Genomic DNA, 9,046 nt, shown 5'->3' with positions numbered 1-9,046 from the left:
TGCTACACTGTATCGGTAAACAAGCGAATGTACACTGTCTGGTATCCTTTATGGTGCTACTGTTTCAATGATGAGGTTTGCATATGTATAAAAGCTCATGCGCCACTTTTTAGTGGAATACCGCGGCCACTTACACTTGCGCTCTAGTATCAGCTCTGTGCTCACGGAGCGTGAGACCTAGCATCAAGTTCACAGACGAGTTTTTTTCTGTGGCAAGGATAGCACGCGGCTGTACACATGTTCGTAAATAATGTACGCTAAGTCATAAGTGTTTGCTGTAGGATTTCAAGTTAAACTTCATGGTCTCTGTGTTGGGACTCCTCATGAAAATAGATAATTTGGCCATGCATAACTTTCCGTCATTCAAGTATGACGTAGTGTAATACCCCATTGTCTCCTTACGCAACCGTATGTACGAAAGCAAACGGGGAGTGATGTGGCAGGACAATGTGAAGCGAATCGTGACACGTGTTCTTACGTCAGTATTAGATAACGCCGACCGAAGTTGAGCTGCTACTTAGGTAGCGTGAGCACCTCTGCAGATCCAGTAGCTTTGGAGAAGGCACCAGCAGCAGTAGCAGCAGGTGAACCGCTTTTGTGTTAAGAAAACAGCGACAAAGCGCTAAACAAACAGGAGTTTGCAGTGCAGAAGATAACTGTTTACAGTATCACAGAACAACTGTTTAACCACGGTAAGCTGAAATGCAGCAACTGTCTATTTACATTTGCTTTTCTGCGGGCGAAAAGAGGTTGAAATACAAGAAACTGGAAGTTTGTAAACTCTTATATTTCATTTCCTTTTTTGTTTTCTTTTGAGGGATCTAAATGTAAAGTGTGCTTTAAAGTCGCTAGTCACTACAGAGCTAGCTTTATTTGAGAGGTAGAAGATGTGAAAACCACTGAGGACTCAGACAGCACTCAGTGAAGTAAGGACAGAAGAACACGTCGTCCACGGCGTTGTCAAGGAAACATTGCGGATAAATACGACGGACGATTAGGTATTAGCGTTCGTGTGCCGACGAGATCATTAGAGACGGAGCACAAGCTTGGATTTGGTGAAGAATGGGGAAGGACTTCGGCCGTGCATTTGCATAAGTAATTCAGGGAAATCAAATCAACACGAGCCTCGCACTGGCGTCCATATGGTGCGTATGGAAAAAATAAATCAGGATGGTCAGAGAGATTTGATGCCCCTATATAGTGTCCAGAGCCGTTACCACAGCTCCATCATATTCGGTCACCGAGGGGACTGAGTTATACCAGCAGCTAGAGCTGATAATGTTATTCGAATTTGAGTTAGCAAATTTTGGCAAGCAGGATTCTGACACCAGGATTAAATATGGCCTTTTGACTCCAGTATTCTGTAAGCGTGTAATCATAAAATATGGTTACCTCTGCCAATTCAGGCACAATGTATTAAATTCGTTTATGTTGATGGTCAACTACAAATAGCTACATCAAGGGTCGATGTACTGTAGTTCTTCTTGTATTTCAATACAGTTTTCAAGCGTTACGACTTCTCTGTAGACAACAGCATAATCCACAAAAAGTATCATGGCACTTCGGACGTTATCCATTATAAGTATTTACGTATACTATCCAGTACACCAATGAATTCAAGTCCATGCCAAAGAGACTCACGTCCTCCTTCTGTTTGTAAGGTAAAAAGAGACAAGTCGGTGAAATGAAAATTCTTCAACTGATTTCCGGTCCGCTTCACAGATGAACGTGACAACTTAAATATTTACGCTTGTAATAAGCGAGACACACTTGACACCCATGCCACTCTCATGAAGTGAACTCATAATTCTACGATATTACTCTCTCTATAATATACAAAAAGGCAATACGATAGGTGGAATGGTGATGCAGTCACATTTAGAAAGTCCCCAGCAATGCTCGCCTCTTTTTTTTTTCCCCCGTCATCAGTCTACTGACTGGTTTGATGCGGCCCGCCACTAATTCCTTTCCTGTGCTAACCTCTTCATCTCAGAGTAGCACTTGCAACCTACGTCCTCAATTATTTGCTTGACGTATTCCAATCTCTGTCTTCCTCTACAGTTTTTGCCCTCTACAGCTCCCTCTAGTACCATGGAAGTCATTCCCTCATGTCTTAGCAGATGTCCTATCATCCTGTCCCTTCTCCTTATCAGCGTTTTCCACATATTCCTTTCCACTCCGATTCTGCGAAGAACCTCCTCATTCCTTACCTTATCAGTCCACCTAATTTTCAACATTCGTCTATAGCACCACATCTCAAATGCTTCGATTCTCTTCTGTTCCTCTTTTCCCACAGTCCATGTTTCACTACCATACAATGCTGTACTCCAGACGTACATCCTCAGAAATTTCTTCCTCAAATTAAGGCCGCTATTTAATATTAGTAGACTTCTCTTGGCCAGATATGACTTTTTTGCCATAGCGAGTCTGCTTTTGATGTCCTCCTAGCTGCGTCCGTCATTGGTTATTTTACTGCCTAGGTAGCAGAATTCCTTAACTTCATTGACTTCGTGACCATCAATCCTGATGTTAAGTTTCTCGCTGTTCTCATTTCTACTACTTCTCATTACCTTCGTCTTTCTCCGATTTACTCTCAAACCATACTGTGTACTCATTAGACTGTTCAATCCGTTCAGCAGATCATTTAATTCTTCTTCACTTTCACTCAGGATAGCAATGTCATCAGCGAATCGTATTATTGATATCCTTTCACCTTATATTTTAATTACACTCCTGAACCTTTCTTTTATTTCCATCATTGCTTCCTCGATGTACAGATTGAAGAGTAGGGGCGAAAGGCTACAGCCTTGTCTTACACCATTCTTAATACGAGCACTTCGTTCTTGATCGTCCACTCTTATTATTCCCTCTTGGTTGTTGTACATATTGTATATGACCGGTCTCTCCCTATAGCTTATCCCTACTTTTTTCAGAATCTCGAACAGTTTGCACCATTTTATACTGTCGAACGCTTTTTCCAGGTCGACAAATCCTTTGAAAGTGTCTTGATTTTTCTTTAGCCTTGCTTCCATTATTAGCCGTAAGGTCAGAACTGCCTCTCTCGTCCCGTTACTTTTCCTAAAGCCAAACTGATCGTCACCAAGCGCATTCTCAATTTTCTTTTCCATTCTTCTGTACATTATTCTTGGAAGCAGCTTCGATGCATGAGCTGTTAAGCTGGTTGTGCGATAATTCTCGCACTTGTCAGCTCTTGCCGTCTTCGGAATTGTGTGGATGATGCTTTCCCGAAAGTCAGATGCCTTATTTGACCGTAGGTCTTCCAAAGCTCTTTTAAATTCCGATTCTAATACTGGATCCCCTATCTCTTCTAAATCGACTCCTGTTTCTTCTTCTATCACATCAGACAAATCTTCACCCTCATAGAGGCTTTCAATGTATTCTTTTCACCTGTCTGCTCTCTCCTCTGCATTTAACAGTGGAATTCCCGTTGCACTCTTAATGTTACCACCGTTGCTTTTAATGTCACCAAAGGTTGTTTTGACTTTCCTGTATGCTGAGTCTGTCCTTCCGACAATCATATCTTTTTCGATGTCTTCACATTTTTCCTGCTGCCATTTCGTCTTAGCTTCCCTGCACTTCCTATTTATTTCATTCCACAGCGACTTGTATTTCTGTATTCCTGATTTTCCCGGAACATGTTTGTACTTCCTTCCTTCATCAATCAACTGAAGTATTTCTTCTGTTACCCATGGTTTCTTCGCAGCTACCTTTTTTGTATCTATGTTTTCCTTCCCAACTTCTGTGATGGCCCTTTTTAGAGATGTCCATTCCTCTTCAACTGTACTGCCTACTGCGCTATTCCTTATTGCTGTATCTATAGCGTTAGAGAACTTCGAACGTATCTCGTCATTCCTTAGTACTTCCGTATCCCACTTCTTTGCGTATTGATTCTTCCTGACTAATGTCTTGAATTTCAGCCCAGTCTTCATCACTACTATATTGTGATCTGAGTCTATATCTGCTCCTGGGTACGCCTTACAATCCAGTATCTGATTTCGGAATCTCTGTCTGACCATGATGTAATCTAATTGAAATCTTCCCGAATCTCCCGGCCTTTTCCAAGTATACCTCCTCCTCTTGTGATTCTTGAACAGGGTATTCGCTATTAGTAGCTGAAACTTGTTACAGAACTCAATTAGTCTTTCTCCTCTTTCATTCCTTGTCCCAAGCCCATATTCTCCTGTAACCTTTTCTTCTACTCCTTCCCCTACAACTGCATTCCAGTCGCCCATGACTATTAGATTTTCGTCCCCCTTTACATACTGCATTACCCTTTCAATATCCTCATACACTTTCTCTATCTGTTCATCTTCAGCTTGCGACGTCGGCATGTATACCTGAACTATCGTTGTCGGTGTTGGTCTGCTGTCGATTCAGATTAGAACAACCCGGTCACTGAACTGTTCACAGTAACACACCCTCTGCCCTACCTTCCTATTCATAACGAATCGTACACCTGTTATACCATTTTCTGCTGCTTTTGATATTACACCTCTACATGTTGTCAAAATTTGTCACCGTATTCGGCGAGCAGCAGGAATTCTAGCAGAAACCACTAACCATATCACCCACAGTTGAATCTGTTCATCAACTTGACAAGCCTCCCCCCCCCCCCCTCCCCGCCCCATCCCCCATTGCAGTTCGTCTATTCAACAATGACTGACATTCCTCAACCAAGCTTGATATCCTACAGTATGGCCCCTCACCACGAGAACTGGCGTCCAACTATCAAACATGAAGTTGTCAGGACCTGATGACACATGGACTGGAGGACTTTCCTCCAGTACTGCTTGTAGCAACTACGTATTTCTCTTGTCACTTAACTTGTGTTCGATGTTTTGGCATTTGATCACACACTCTATTAAAACCGCTTGAGCCACGTTATTCCATTCGATAACACCGTCTTTTAGAAACCATAATAGGTCAATTTTGGCTACACATCTATTTTCAAATCGATCAAAGAAATACACGATAAGGTTACAAAAGCCACGTGATACATCGTAATATCGTATCGGACCTCCATTCCCCAGTATAGTATAGCAAATCGACATGGCATGGGCTTAACTAGTCGCAGGAAGCTCCCTGTAGAAATACTTAGTCATGTTCCTTCTAACGACGCCCGTAACTGCAAAAGAGTTGCCGGCATAGGATGTTGTGCCCAAACTGACCTCTCGATAATGTCCCATAAATGATCGATGGGATTCGAGTCGGGGCATCTAGATAACCAAATCATTCGCTCGAGTTGTTCAAAATGTTCTTGAAACAAGTCGCCAATAACTGTGGACCAGTGATATGTCATCATTCTCTCGGAACGTAAATTGCATGAGTGGCTACATATGGTCTCCAAGTAGCCGCACGTAACATTTCCAGTCAGTGATTGGTTCGGTGGGACCAAAGGAGTCAGTGCATTCCATGTAAACACAGCTGACACATTACAGAGCCACCACCAGCTTGCACAGTACCTTGTTGACAAAATCTGATTAGAAAAAAATGAAATATTTTTACCATCTTCAAATTTGCTGCGGCAGTCTTAACTTCTCTCACTCGACTGGTTTGTTTGGTATTAGTTATTCTAGTTTACGTCAGTATACTGTAGAATATACATTAGTGCACAGAAGAAGATATAAATCGAAACTGCACTTTCATTTCACATACTGAGAATAGTGAGAAATTAATTGAATGAGATCTTCGGTAAATAAATCCCATACCCCCTAAACTTCTCTCGTCATCTTTAGATAAAATCTTTGTAGTCCTAAGTATGAAATGTAACAAAGTACGTATGCTAAATGATGATAAACGTATTACCTTAATTTTTGCACACAGACATTTCATTTCTCTCTTGGCCCACAAAACTTAATTCGAGAAGACAGTGATGTTTTATTGAAGAGGAAAGACTCGGATGCTATTTGCTCTTAAATCCGAATAACATTGACTTATCATCTCCAAGAATAACAGAGGACAATCTCTGCCATTTTTGAATTACTTGTTTTTAGGTCTCTCTTGTGATTGGTTGTTATCTTTACCTCTGGCTGGCAATTGAACGGACGTATAGTCCATGAAAGTTACGTTAAATATTGAGTTGTGATGAAGACAAAGTACTGTGTTGTGATACATCATTTTAGTTCTATTACTATGTTAAAAGTTTATCTCAGTTAACAAATAGTGAATTTTTGTGAACATAAGTAGGCGCCTTGTTCATAATCTGTTTAGTTGCCATTGCGGTCATATTCAGATAATAATCACTAATGTTTGTCACATAGAGCCTGCATATTTTTATTTGGCCAAGTGCCACGAGCAAGTGTTAACAGAAATTTGTGACCTTATAATTCTAAATTTAGTGGTTATCGTATTGTCTTAATCAAGTCTGTTTATTCAGAAGAAAATATTTCATGTTAAATGTAATGGTTAACAGCCCGACAAAATGTTATTCTATTCTAAGGCAACTCTTATGAATAATTTCTAGGCAACACTCACTCTTTCAGAACGATGTGAAGGCCATCCTATAGGAAAGATTTTTGTGGATTTTCCTCTGCTGAGATCGCATCTAACGGGTTTTGCATTTTGTAGCAATATTCTGCCGTTGGCCTCTGGTGTAGATTAACTACTATAACGATAGGAAATGATTGAAAATAGTCCTGAAGGTCTACAACGTCACGATCAAAAACAATTTTTGGAAAATTTTCTATGATAAATTCCTATAAATTAACTATGAAGTCATACAATGTATCGACGAGCTTTTGTATTTAGGGGAGTTGAAGATACAAATTGTTGGGACGAGAGAAGAAATGAAGAAAAGTAATAAATGACCGTGGGTGCTTTTTCGTGAATGAGTAAATTGAGATTAAATATATCTTAAAGTGTCGCCTTATGGCAGTGAGACACGAACTTTTAGTGCGAAAATAATCTAGATGCTGATGACTGCGCGGCGAGCAGCAGAAAGAAGCATATTGGGATAGGTAGCAAACAGAACTAGAAGATGTGATTAAAAGAATATTTCAAAGAAATGGAGAAAGGGAGACTATGAAGGCAGGCGAGTGAATGGTTGATGGGTCAAGTATACTCTTTGAAGGATTACAAGCGAAGGGAAAACGTTAGTAAGACGATCTAATGGAAGGAGGGTATATGACGCCATAAAAAAGAGCAATTAGTGTAGACACATACAGCTGAAGACTAATTTTTAATGTCTGGAGGAGGCATTTATACAGCGGTGAACATCGAATGGCTGATGATAACAGTAAATGGAGAGTAATTTCATCATTCAAAATAGTTTAGATAAATTCGTTCAATCAGTAAACTATTTCTCTTTACCTGCTTAACATCTCCAGTCCCCTTAACACAATTTTCTTTCTATCTTTTTGATAACCCAGAAATGATTCATCAACCATCTATTGATCTAAATCTCTGCAAAAATACAATGGAGACTTGAATGATTTCGAATATCACATTTTTAGCCCTAACATATTATATGTGCTTCTATTTTTATATAGTTACCGAGCTTTATGCAATACCTTTATATCACACACACACACACACACACACACACACACACACACACACGCACGTACTTACTGCCGTTCTGCCTGTACTAGAGATGTGAGTGTAACATTCGAAAATTATGCCACATTGCATGGAAGAAGTTCGTCGACCAAGTGAGAAGGAACCAGCAGTCCACTATTTTTTTGAAACGTTCGTCACTGTAAAATAAATGAGACTGATGACAGAGGAAAATAGCGGATACTCCTCAGCTCCATTACCAGACAGATTCAATCTTCTTAAAAATTTTAGTTTCATTTGATATTATGATCTAAATTAGTAAGGTAACATTTCACTTTCCTAAATTTTTCATTGGTTTTTGGAGAAAAGTGTCTGTCATATACGACACCTTAGTACTGCCAGAGAAAAGTGTCTGTCATATACGACACCATAGTACTGCCAGAACACTTGTGAATGAGTTTACGTTATTCTGTAATATATAAGTTCATTACTTTCGCGAGTTCGGTAAAGAAAGTGATATAAATGTACAGTTACAGTGTGAAAATGTTAAAAATACTTTAGCGAGGTCAGAGCATGCAAAAATATCGATAGCAATTTGTTCCCTCCAGATAGCACAAATGAGTATGCGCTCTGTGGAGAAAACTCGCGTTCTTACACGTTTTCTTGGAAGTAGTCTACAGTGATGAATCTTTCCATAAGCTATGATCTCCCGGAATTGGTGCCGGAACTTTTGTTTTTCTTTCCAAGGAGCCATAAACTGTATCCACTTCTTTACTGTCTTCTGCAGATTCGTTGTTTTCATAAAACGAAACATTTCCAAAATGGAGTAGACGCTCTAATTTCTCAGTTTTAAATCGTAGGTAGTTCATTTTTCATTCATGTCTTCAGTGAAATACAGCCTGGCCTGCACTCAATCCACGCAACAGCACGAGCAAAATGAAGCAGATTCAGTAACTTTCACACTGTCAACTTTATTTATTTATTTATTTTGCGCTTTGTCAGCACACAGCAGTGACACGATCCACCATTCAACCTCACTCATATTGTCATTATCTTTTCAACAGTAAGATGCGGCCTGATATCGACATATTCTTTGTTTTGCTTTGACCAATGCCTGTACTGTCCCAGGGCGTATTTTTCTTCACAGATGAGGCAACAATAATACATTTCTTGTCATACCAATTACTAATGGGGCCCCGTCCTTCACCAGGCAGAGATTGATCGACTGCCTTTTTCATTTCTGAATGCGACTGGAAGTTGTTCTGACCTGGAACTCAACCAGACTGAATTGTTCTTGTGCCCTGACAGCTTGTGACTGAGTGGAGATAGTCTAGTACCTCAACTAATGTGAAATATCGGTTAATATAAATTATAGAACCTACACTTTCAAGAAACTCCAATACAATGTCATATTTCAATTATACGGAGGTGTCAAGTGGTAATTCGTATGTAGATTTGGCAAACGAAATTTTCGAGGCAACAGTGATCGTGCTTTCCACCAATGAATTGCTCGATCATAGTTTTGCCGCAG

The 9,046-nt window shown here is 40.0% G+C and overlaps 1 protein-coding gene across 1 annotated transcript in view; it reads left to right on the top strand.

Annotated features, from left to right (window-relative positions):
- The first annotated feature begins 563 nt into the window (after positions 1-563).
- LOC124595985 (sodium-coupled monocarboxylate transporter 1-like) overlaps positions 564-9,046 on the top strand; it is a 137,175-nt gene continuing 128,692 nt past the window's right edge. The window contains exon 1 of the mRNA XM_047134929.1: positions 564-692. The gene's annotated coding sequence lies outside the window, so the exon portion shown is untranslated. The remainder of the gene's footprint in view (positions 693-9,046) is intronic.

This window comes from Schistocerca americana, chromosome 2 (genome assembly GCF_021461395.2).
Source record: "Schistocerca americana isolate TAMUIC-IGC-003095 chromosome 2, iqSchAmer2.1, whole genome shotgun sequence".
Lineage (NCBI taxonomy): Eukaryota > Metazoa > Arthropoda > Insecta > Orthoptera > Acrididae > Schistocerca > Schistocerca americana.
This window is presented reverse-complemented; position numbering and strand designations above follow the sequence as displayed.